Raw genomic sequence first — 12,113 nt, 5'->3', positions numbered from 1 at the left:
ACTTGTGAAGGTGGTAAATTACCTTTACGTGGGTCAGACGAGACTCTGCATCTGGTCCTCGTGCTACTAGCCCTTAGTTCTGCCTTTGTACCATCGATCACCACATTCTTTTGGAGAGACTGGAAACCCAAATTGGTCTACACGGACAAGTTCTGGCTGGTTTAGATCTTATCTGTCGGAAAGATATCAGTTGTCTCTGTGGATGGTTTGTCTCTGACAAATCAACTGTACATTTCGGTGTTCCTCAAGGTTCCGTTTGGAGACCATATTGTTTTCACTATAATATTTTACCTCTTGGGTGTCATTCGAAAAATAATGTTAACTTTCAACTGCTATGCGGATGACACACAGCTTACATTTCAATGAAACATGGTGAAGCCCCAAAACTGCCCTCGCTAGAAGCCTGTGTTTCAGACATAAGGAAGTGGATGGCTGAAAACGTTCTACTTTTAAACTCGGACAAAACAGAGATGCTTGTTCTAGGTCCCAAGAAACAAAGAGATCTTCTGTTAAATCTGACAATTAACCTTGATGGTTGTAAATTCGTCTCAAATAAAACTGTGAAGGACCTCGGCGTTACTGTGGACCCTGATCTCTCTTTTGACGAACATATCAAGGACAGCTTTTTTCCTCTACGTAACATTGCAAAATCAGAAACTTTCTGTCCAAAAATGATGCAGAAAATGAATCCATGCTTTTATTACTTCTCGTTAGACTACTGCAATGCTCTACTTTCCGGCTACCGGATAAAGCACTAAATAAACTTCAGTTACAGTGCTAAATACGGCTGCTAGAATCCTGACTAGAACCAAGAGAATTTGATCATATTACTCCAGCGCTAGCTTCCCTACACTGCTTCCTGTTAAGCGAAGGGCTGATTTCAAGGTTTTACTGTTACCTATAAAGCGTTACATGTGCTTGCTCACTTATCTTTCCGAGTTGGTCCTGCCGTACATACCTACACGTACGCTACGGTCACAAGACGCAGGCCTCCTAATTGTCCCTAGAATTTCTAAGCAAACAGCTGGAGGCAGGGCTTTCTCCTATAGATCTCAATTTTTATGGAATGGTCTGCCTACCCATGTGAGAGACGCAGACTCGGTCTCAACCTTTAAGTCTTTACTGAAACTTATCTCTTCTCAGTGGTCATATATTGAGTGTAGTCTGGCCAGGAGTGTGAAGGTGAACGGAAAGGCTCTGGAGCAACGAACCGCCCTTGCTGTCTCTGCCTGGCCGGTTCCCTCTCTCCACTGGGATTCTCTGCCTCTAACCCTATTACAGGGGCTGAGTCACTGGCTTACTGGTGCTCTTTCATGCTGTCCATAGGAGGGGTGCGTCACTTGAGTGGGTTGAGTTACTGACGTGATCTTCCTGTCTGGATTGGTGCCCCCCTTGGTTTGCGCTGTGGTGGAGATCTTTGTGGGCTATACTCGGCCTTGTCTCAGGATTGTAAGTTGGTGGTTGAAGATATCCTCTAGTGGTGCGGGGCTGTGCTTTGGCAAAGTGGGTGGGGTTATATCCTTCCTGTTTGGCCCTGTCCGGGGTATCATCGGATGGGCCACAGTGTCTCCTGACCCCCTCCTGTCTTCAGCCTCCAGTATTATGCTGAAGTAGTTTGTGTCGGGGGGCTGGGGTCAGTTGGTATATCTGGAGTACTTCTCCTGTCTTATCCGGTGTCCTGTGTGAATTTAGTATGCCTCTTCTATTCTCTCCTTCTCTCTCCCTCTCTCTCGGAGGACCTGAGCCCTAGGCCATGCCTAGGACTACCGGCATGATACTCTTGCTGTCCCAGTCCAACTGGACTTGCTGCTGGTCCAGTTTCAACTGTTCTGCCTGCGGCTATGGAACCCTGCCTGTCACCGGATGTGCTACCTGTCCACAGACCTGCTGTTTTCAACTCTTTAGAGACAGCTGGAGCGGTAGAGATACTCTTAATGATCGGCTATGAAAAGCCAACTGAACATTTACTCCTGATTATTATTTGACCATGCTGGTCATTTATGACATTTGAACATCTTGGCCATGTTCTCTTATAATCTCCACCCGGCACAGCCAGAAGAGGACTGGACCCCTCATAGCCTGGTTCCTCTCTAGGTTTCTTCCTAGGTTTTGGCCTTTCTAGGGAGTTTTTCCTAGCCACCGTGCTTCTACATCCTGCATTGCTTGCTGTTTGGGGTTTTAGGCTGGGTTTCTGTACAGCACTTCGAGATATTAGCTGATGTACGAAGGGCTATATAAAATAAACTTGATTTGATTGGACCCTTTGTACTTGTTGTCAGCAGCCACGTTGTTATTAGATTGTCTGTAACCTTTCAATCAAATCTCCTGGTGTTTGTGCTTCAAAAAGCTCAGTGGCTGTTGGAGTCATTGGGTCAGTTGCGGGACTGACGCCATTAGTGTCATTGTAAGGGGTGACAGTCCTCCACAAAGCAGAAAATGTATAATCGGAAGCAGAGTACACTCTGCACGTCGATGCATTTATTGCTGAGACGGCTGCAGTGCTTGCGGAAGTTTATCTCAGATACAGTGTTGCTCATCCACTGCTGGCTCGAAATCATGAAAATAATCAGGTTTTCTGTTGGAATGTGTCGAGATATCGTAATATCTCCTTGGATCGGATTCTGCACCAAGAGGTTTCAATGTCTTTTTCCTGAGGGGTGCTGTCGACAGATACCCCTCATCGATGGCTGCGTTGCAGCTAGCGTTAGGAGTTGACAGTTGCACTGCACTGTGACCTGTGACCATACTTGGTTGGTTTTCCAATCCATCAGAGGGAGTAAACAATCCACCATGTCTGCTCTGAGTAGCAGGGCTTCAGATTTGAGGCTGGTAACATACACAGGGTGAACAAGCGATACGTCCTGGAAGTGTAGATTCAGCATGAGTCTCAATGTGACAGGTGAGGTAGTTTGAATGAAACCTTGAAATGTAGTCTTGCATCGTTCCCTTTTTAACCAACGTTTAGTTGGCTTCAAAGCCCTTTTGAGATCATTGAACAACATTTTAGAGATGAGCGATATTGTCGAGCCCGAATCAATTAGCACAGGACAGGCTAAGCAGTCCTCCGGGACGTTTCCAGGTATGGCATCTGAGTTGCGTGTAGTGGACATATTCCCCTCAAAGTGGAGTGGTTGTTCGCAACAACGTGATGTGTTGTTTCTGATCATGGTGAAAGCAGATCGACTTGTCGGGTTTTGAGTGGACTTAGCTTTTGCGAAGCTTTTCACCTTTTTCTTCACAACTTTTGTATCAGAGTGTATAGACAAAGTCTGTGGGCTTGTTTCTTGATCGAGCGGGCCTTGGATAGGGTCTTGAGTGAGAGCAGGAGTAATTTGATTGTTAACATCCTTGTTAAGGGTGTTAGTCCTGTTGTCCAGCAATTCCACGTCTAGTCCTAGTGACTTATCTTTTTCCCTTTTCTTACATTTTTATCACTTTAGTTCTATACGTAGGAGAACTTCCAGAGAACATTGGTGTACGTTTAGATTGTCCTTGAATCCTTTGTTACCCTTGTGCTCTGACACTTTGTTTGGGTTGGGTGCAGGAACGTAGCGATCAGGCCGACTGTAGTGGTAGTCATTTCGATGGTGACATACTTTACAGTTATTTCGACCACAGTGAGTATTGGTATCGTGGTTTTGTGGTAGAAACCATTGTTGTGTGTCATCTCTCAATGCTCCAATACCTGATAATGCACCCTCTAACTGGAGTGAGTGCTCCTGGTCAAACTTTAAAACTGAGATATCAGGGCTCTTAGCTTTGCATATTTTTTGGTGCATGCAAGCTCTCTGAGTTGTAAGATAGGCAAGCAAACGTGGGCTGTAGGGCCCAAGTAGGTAAAGAAGGTGGGATACATGTTCGACAGAAACATTTCTTCACAGAACCACTGAAGTTTTTGACGAGTTTGTCAAGGCGTTCCGTGCCAAGTCGGCGGAGAGGGTTGGCTTCATCCTGTGGGGAAATTTGTTGCCGAAAGGCCAAGAGGAGAAGCCAAGGTTTGGCTTTGTTGGCTAGGAGGCGCCATATTACTCTGGCCTGAATGGCCAAGAGGAGAAAACTGAGGGACACTTGAGAGAGGCAAAGTCTGAAACCTTCTTTCATCTTCACTCCTTTGTGTATGTAGCTCCGGTTGCTTAATTGGGTAGTCACGCTGTAGCGCGTGACTGTTCTGGAATTTTTGCGGGTGGTATTCTAATGCATAGCAGAGTCCACTTGGGTGCATAGAGTACTGATTTTAGACACGTGAGTGTCGCCCTTGCGCCGTTCAGCCTCATACTTATCTGTCATGGTTTGCAGGTAGAGGTCTTGAGTATGGAGCGAGAGATTCAGTGATGAGATTTCCTCCACTTGCTTAGAAAACAATATTTCCATCTTCATCATTATTCATTTGGTCAGCGACTTCAATGAGTTCTGCTGATGTGTCATCCAACTTAGACATGTTCATTAACTGATCATCTTTGGTCTGAAGCATTTGGACTAGAACCTTATTGCTTTGAGTAATGTTCATCAAAATTGCATGCATGTTATCACATTGCGCGCTCCTGTTTGTAGATAACTCGACAGATTTATCTAGTTTGGCGTGGACTTCATCTTATTGGCTAAATAGAGTTGTTCCTGTAGACATTTTTTTAAAAGAGTTTGTGCTTGTTCATCGTCATAAGCTTTAGCAAATACTTTTCAATGTTCCATTTTCAAACTCAGTTCCTCGGCTAGCAGACTGGTAAAATGTTCTGCTTTTGTCATTAGTTTCCCGGATCTTTCCACCTGTCCCTTCATTTCAACCATTTCTTGCTCGTGCTTCTGCTGAGCACTGCGGTACGGGACCGATGCCAATCTCTGATGGTGATACATCAGGGTTAAACTGCAGAGAAACTTTACAAGGCTTGTGCCCAACGGTTGATTTTGGAGAGCGTTTGTCGCAATTTCTGCAAGTTTTTCTGCTAATGGCATAGGGGTTGTTAGGGGTTGTATTGCTGCTGAGGTCAGTGATCAATCCTTTTTTTGGGTGAGGGTTCACTAATTGCGGGGGACTGGGGACCAACCCCTCTGATAGCTTGAACATTATATATATATATTTTTAGATTTCAAAGTTTGGGTTTTGAGTTGGTGAAAGCTGCAAAGATGATTTTAATCTATTTAACATCTCTAGGATTGGAGAATCGTTGTTTTGTTCGATAATGTCCATTACTTATGTCCAATTAGCTAATTTTGCTAGCATGTGTAGTGCACGTGTCCAAACGCTCGCACAGATGCAGGCAAACGTCGGACGAAAACTTCAAAAAGTTATATTCCAGGTCGAATAAACTGGAATCAATCTTCAGGATGTTGTTATCATTTATATCCAATAAGGTTCCAACCAGAGAATTCTTTTCAGTCTCTATAAGTAATGGAACGCAATACGATATAATGAGGAAAGCGCGCGGCCAAGAACTGGCAATCTGCCAGACCACTGACTCATTCCCCTCCCATCCGGTCCCACAACACAGCATAAGCTTCATTCCACATTCTACTGACTGTTGACATCTAGTGGAAGGCGTATGAATTGCAACAGATCCATATATTACAGGGAATTGAATAGGCGATGACTTTAACAATGACAACTCTCAGATTTTTCACTTCCTGTTTGGATTTTTTCTCAGGTTTTTGCCTGCCATATGAGTTCTGTTATACTCACAGACATCATTCAAACAGTTTTAGAAACTTCAGAGTGTTTTCTATCCAATAGTAATAATACTATGCATATATTAGCATATGGGACAGAGTAGGAGGCAGTTCCCTATGGGCACGAAATTCATCCAAAAGTGAAAATGCTGCCCCCTATACCAAAGAAGTTAAAGACATCAATGAACCATCAATACTGGATCAGTACTTGAGCTTGCAAAAGCAAATTTTATTGATTAATCAATATTAATGATCAATCATACCTATATAGGCTATTTGGGAATTAAACTTTTATTTACCTGAAAGCGTTGTATCTAGGTTAATGTGAAAAAGTTAGAATTGTCTCATTTGTAGAAACCAATCAAGATCCACCTGAAAATATTTGTATTGCAATTTAACTTCCTTCCATTGAATGAGACAATGATATCCAATCAGTTTGCATTGGCTGGATATCAGAAGAGTAACCACTTGTTACAAATGTGAGACAATGTTGGGTCTCAATGGAATATTTATTTTTTCCCCCAAAACATTGTAGATCCTCTCAAATGTTACACACGCGGTGGTCTTTGGTTGAGTTTACTAGACTAAAGTACTTTTGCAGTACAGTTGCAGACTGAATGTTCCAATGTAGTCTTTATCTTCTTCACTCGTGTTGAAAATTTCTAACCATTTCATAACATTCAGCTCACGCTGTTGGTCACGCTGGTCTCTATTTAAATTGCAACCATTTCAACGTATTCAGCTCGCGCTGCACTTATACTGGTCTAATATGTTAATTCTTCAGCGAGTCCTTTAAAGCACTCGCCTTGGAGGGCGGTTCCATCACGTTACCACAATGTCTGTGCTCACATGGGCATGTTCACTGACTTGGCAAAAGTCTATATGAAAAACAATTATCTAATTTAGAAGGTTAAAATCACATTTCATCTACTCACAAATAGTGTTATACTAATCATATAAGTTTTATAACATTTAGATGTAAATCTAATAACTGGGACGTATACATTTGTATAGTTACAGTTTTTTAGTTATACCGTCCTTAATGATATCACAAAACAAAACACTTTTGACAGGATTGATTGTTTGGATACCCACCAACCATTCCATATATTTGGATTTGAAAACTGATGTTCCAATGTCCAATCTTTTGATGTTTGAAGATTTTGCAAGAGTCTCTCTCTACACACAAAGGATTTTTGACTTCTCCTTACCACAGTGCACAGGGGGGGGGGCTCTCTTTGATCCTCACCCAGGAGGGAAAGTCATGACATATGCTAATTTATGAAGATGAATATAGTTGTAGTTGATACATGTTTAAGAATTTGAAGTTAGAATAACCTGAACATGATAAAGGTGGTTTGGTGTCTCCAGCTTGAGCTGTTCATGAGTTACTGTTGCTGGGTTACATTATGCTAATTTATGCAAATTTAAAACGGTTATAGTTCCAAATGCTTACATAGTATAAAATATCCTTTGACAAGAAATCGAAGTTGGGCCAGTCTGAACTTATCAATGTTGGTTTGGCCTTTTTTTGCCATTGAAATGCATTGGGAGCTCATTTAAAATATTATTAGAATTCAAAAAGTATAAAAGCTATTAAAAAATATTTTCTCAAGCAACCCGAGTTGGGGCAGTTTGGACATTTGGATGTTTCTTTTGTGTTATTAGCTAAAATTGTATAAGCTCTAGAGTGGGCTAAAGAAATAAAATATTAATTTGACTATCTGGAGTTCTGCTTTGCTTTGCCTTCAGCAAGCACACCTAATAATTAGAGTATGTAAGAAATCTAAAGTTGTGCTTTGCCTTCAGCAAGCACACCTAATGAGAGCACACTAGACATTCCCTGCCACGTCTTTGGCAGAGACGGCTAACTGTGGGGGATTGGTCTAATACTGTAAAACACACCAAGACATAATGCTATGATCACAAGACCACATCGAAAGAGCGAGAGGACAAGTATTTTATAAATCTCAAGACACCTTGGCTGAAGAAATTGTATTCATTTCTTTGGTGAAGGATGTTACTCATCGACTACAATGGCCTGCACTGGGCTGAAACCCTCTGAAATTGTCTTGAGCCCCCCAGAGTCCCAGGAAAAGAGCACAACATTGATTCTTAGAACATTTCTTTCTCTCTCTCTCGATCTCTCTCTCACTCACTCTGTTATTAAAGCGAACCGGATCAGAATTGTTTCCATCTGATGTGATGACATGACGTAGATACTCTCCTCATCTCTAATACAGAGGTAAAATGTCAAACAGACTGTAATATAAAACTAAAAGGAAAATATTGATGATTACAATAGCAAGTCTGGAAAGGGGATTGAGGCAACACTTAATAATGACACTCAGGGATAAAAGAGCTAGACTGTGTGATATAGTCTATTGCCTTGCTCTGCAGTCTGCGGCACTGGAGTTACCAATTGCCTGAACAAGCTGAATGCAAGCAGCACACAGACCAGGAAAATAATTATCCATGCTTGGCTCGCAAGTCAATCTACTCAATTTGTAATCAACATAAAGCACTTACTTCTGGTGGACCTGTCTTCTTTAGAGCAATATTGGACTGTTTGGAAAGCCACCAGTGTGATTTGATAACAATCTCTCAAATTGCGATTTGCATGCCTTTCACCACACTTCTTCAATGGTGTGTCATACTGTTTTTCACACAGCGTGGAAGAGTGCCATCAGATGGAGAAAGTATCCCACATAATGAGTTGATACATATTTAAGAAGCTCATTTAATAAACAAAGACACTTTGTGAAGTGGGTTATGTGTGCTTGATGGATCAGTGTATGCCTTTAGTTCAGAATGTTAACAAAGACATGTACCATATAAAGAAGTAGTGGAAGAGACCAAGACATTCCCTGATTGGGCCAAGAGTGTTTCCTGGTCAAGAAAAAATCCTGGCCCTGTGATACAGCTGTTTTGTCAGTTGAGTTGTGGCAATTGTGTCAAGTGAAAGGAATTGCAGTTGTGAGGTCAAATCTCGGGAGAGACTATCTGAGATTGTTATACTGCCATGCATGTCCTTATTTGGCCACAGTGAGTGTTGATCGTTCTAACACCAGATAAGGTGAATTTAGTTGTTCATATAACATTGAGTTATTAAGCAAATTATACACAACTGAAAAATAACAAATGTTTACTAGTTAATTAGCATAGAGAATAATTGGTGGCAAACCTGCCTAAGAGGTTTGTGTTTTAAATACAACTGTTTCAAAAAACCTTAGAAACAGTTAAAATTACATTTAGGCAAATGGCCACAAACATTTTACTTGGTAACACCCACTCCGAAGCGCATCAGCACACACACACAGGCATGCAGACGCGCACACACACACACACACACACACAGTCTTGTACATCTAACCTTGTGGGGGGGGACAATTCAGTCCCTTTCCAAATTATATTTAGCCTTACCCTTACTCTAACCCTAACCTTAATCCAAACCTTATAACCCTAAATCTAACCCTAGCTCCTAACGCTAAAACTAACCCTAGCTCTTAACTCTAAACCTAATTCTAACCTTAAACCTAAACCCCCTAGAAATAGCATTTGACCTTGAAAGGACAAACAAAATGTCCCCAGTTGGTCAAATTTTTGTTAATTTACTATTCTGGTCCCCACAAGTATAGTTAAACACATCCACACACACATACACACACCACAGCGTACACTCATCGTCTTCTCAGGTGGCGTTGAGATTGCTATCTTTGGATGTCCCCACTTCTGGTGACCTCATTCATTGAAGTGTCTCTCTAAGCTGGCGAGGCGAGTATGCATCGATGAAAACACCACAGCTCCGTATGGTGTGAACTGCTGTCATCAATACAGCCAGGTATATGTACTTTCTCTAATGACCATTACTATGTATTATTATGATTTATAAAATGTTTTATTGTTATTGTCGATGTCATTATCTCACTTGGCTTTAGCAACAGTGGCCTTTCCATTCATTAAGCTTCTCTGAATCTTAGAGAGTGAGAGAAAGCATGAGTGCATGTGTGTGTGTGGGAGAGAGAGGGAGAGAAAGAGAGAGAGGAAGAGAGAGGCTCCTGTAAAGTAAACTGCACATAATTATTATTCAAAGACCTAGGAAATGTTTTTTTTATGTTGTAATAGTGGTTAAATACTGTCTGTTGTCTATTGGTCTATTGGTCTAATACTGTCTATTGGTCTTGATGCTCACCACTGCTACGGTGTCCCTGAAATCATGGCAATAGAACAGATACTATACCATTTCCTACTACAGTGTGCCAGGTAATTACACTGCACTAGAGGGACGTTTCAGCACCATTCCCCACTGCTTATCAATTGACTTGTTCCCTCTCACAAAACAGATGCCAGCTATCTAAATTGACAGGTGGTAGGATCCATTTACAAGTTCTTCTCAGGTAATGGGGATATCCAAATGAGGAAAATTAGGTCCTCCAAAGACATATTAGCTGCCCTGAATGTCCCCCGGTAATCAAAGCGGGGCGGCGGCCGCCAGCAGGGCCAGCGGGGGCAAAGAGGTTCGGACTAGGGATGTTACTGTATAAATGGCCCCGGCTTTAATTAATAATACATGATTGTGGGTCCGGCTGATCTGCATGAGAGACACCTTTGATCTCCATATCTGGGGCCGTCGAGCTGAAATCCCGCTCACCCTCTCTCGCTGCTCCGTGCCTGCCCCTCCGTGCCAGGCATTCTGAGCGACTTTCCGAATGTGTCAATTATTCATTTCATATCTGCACACACAGGGCCCCACAGTTCCAAATCACTCAACGACTCAGTCTTTCTCTTCTCCAAAAGCTGCAGTAGGGAAATGACTTCCTGTGTAATTATGTTTAATCTTGTCATTTGAGGGCGTGCTGGCACTGATCAGCATGAGCTGTCCGTGTGGTCTTTAGGATAATCTGAAGAAACTGAGATACCGACAGTTGTTGACTGAGGTTGCCAATCAGCTGATACCAAAGTTATATAATCGTTGTTAATGAATCAGGGATGGTATTCTGTCATTGTGAGGTAATAGGAAGAGTTTCTCAAGGCTGCAGGACATTGGCTGTTCATGTTCATTTCACTCTACTCAGAAACCTATAGTTATATCTTGTGGTCATACAGTTTTTGTCAATCGCTTTGGTACTATTTTCACAAGTATGTGATGAATTTTAAAAACTCTTCGTACAAACTGCTAACACGTGTAATGCAGCCAGTCCTACCATTCAAATCCTTTCATTGTGCATTCATTTAGTTTATGGACATCTTTCACCACACACCCATTGATCCAAAATATAAGTTTTATGTGAAATATAATTAGTACATTGCTTTAATCACCAAAACACAACATAATTATATCTTCTCAATTTTGTTCTGTTAAAAAGCAATTAATACCTTATCAAAAAATGTAAGATACGTTTCAAAATTGCCCTTTGAATGTAGTATGCTGTTACAGTACATTATGCTGAATATCAAAAGTACATAATTTCTATCCCATGTGTGATCATTGAAGACGTCTTTCACAATTTAATTAAATTTAAGAAATTAAAGAAACATTGTTTAGCAGCCACTAGTTTGAATCAAGCCAGTCTTCAGCATGGCCATAGGTTCTCATCGAAATCGCAGTAAATATCCTCATTGATCATGCACCTGTGGAAAAACCTTTTGGCATGGCGAATCAAAGCCTGACATAGGTCTGGATTGAAATCATTTCATGCCTCATCCATGGCCTGAAGGAGGGTAGTACAATCATGGGGAGGCCAATCATACATCTTCTACCTGTATTGTAATCATGTATTTTATTTTACAGTATTGTATTGTGGTGGTCCAGTACGTGGCTTTTCATAACAGTACTAGCATCACCAGAGTTGTCTGTTCGATTCCTTCTGGGGTCACATAGCAAAATGTGTGGACGGTTGTCACTTGGGATAAAAGTGTCTGCTATGTAAATGGCATATATTATGGTATTTTAGTAAAGCAGTTTAACCCCCCCCCATTAAAAAGACCCCAGAAACTTCATTTTGGATACATGTTTACTGTACAGGGGATGCATTTATTTCTTGTTTCGAACATTCTGGATTATTTGCATACTAGTATTGTATTGATATTGTATTACTGCACTGAAGGAGCTAGAAACACAAGGATTTCGCTGCACCTTCTGTAACATCTGCAAATTTGTATACGCGACCAATAAACTTTGATTTTATTTGTTACATACAGTTACATATGACCTTGTCAATAGTAGATTTTTGTCAAATAGTATCATAGTAGAACATTCAAGTATATATCATACTTTTTATGTTTCTACTTTAGATATATATGTTTTCATTATGTAGTTCTCAGAATCTGTAGTAGACAAACCAGTTAACATGTCAAATCAAATGTTTTTTACCAAACGGTTAAGTGATCATCAATTAACAACAGTCAGATTAAGTAATAATACAATTTATTTTAACAAAAGAAGATAATCA

General features: G+C 41.1%; 1 pseudogene; it reads left to right on the top strand.

Moving 5' to 3' along the window:
• The first annotated feature begins 315 nt into the window (after positions 1–315).
• Positions 316–1,344, top strand: LOC139024536 (uncharacterized; annotated as a pseudogene).
• Positions 1,345–12,113: the final 10,769 nt, after the last annotated feature.

The sequence above is a fragment of the Salvelinus sp. IW2-2015 genome, linkage group LG4q.1:29 (assembly GCF_002910315.2).
Source record: "Salvelinus sp. IW2-2015 linkage group LG4q.1:29, ASM291031v2, whole genome shotgun sequence".
Classification (NCBI taxonomy): Eukaryota; Metazoa; Chordata; class Actinopteri; order Salmoniformes; family Salmonidae; genus Salvelinus; species Salvelinus sp. IW2-2015.
This window is presented reverse-complemented; position numbering and strand designations above follow the sequence as displayed.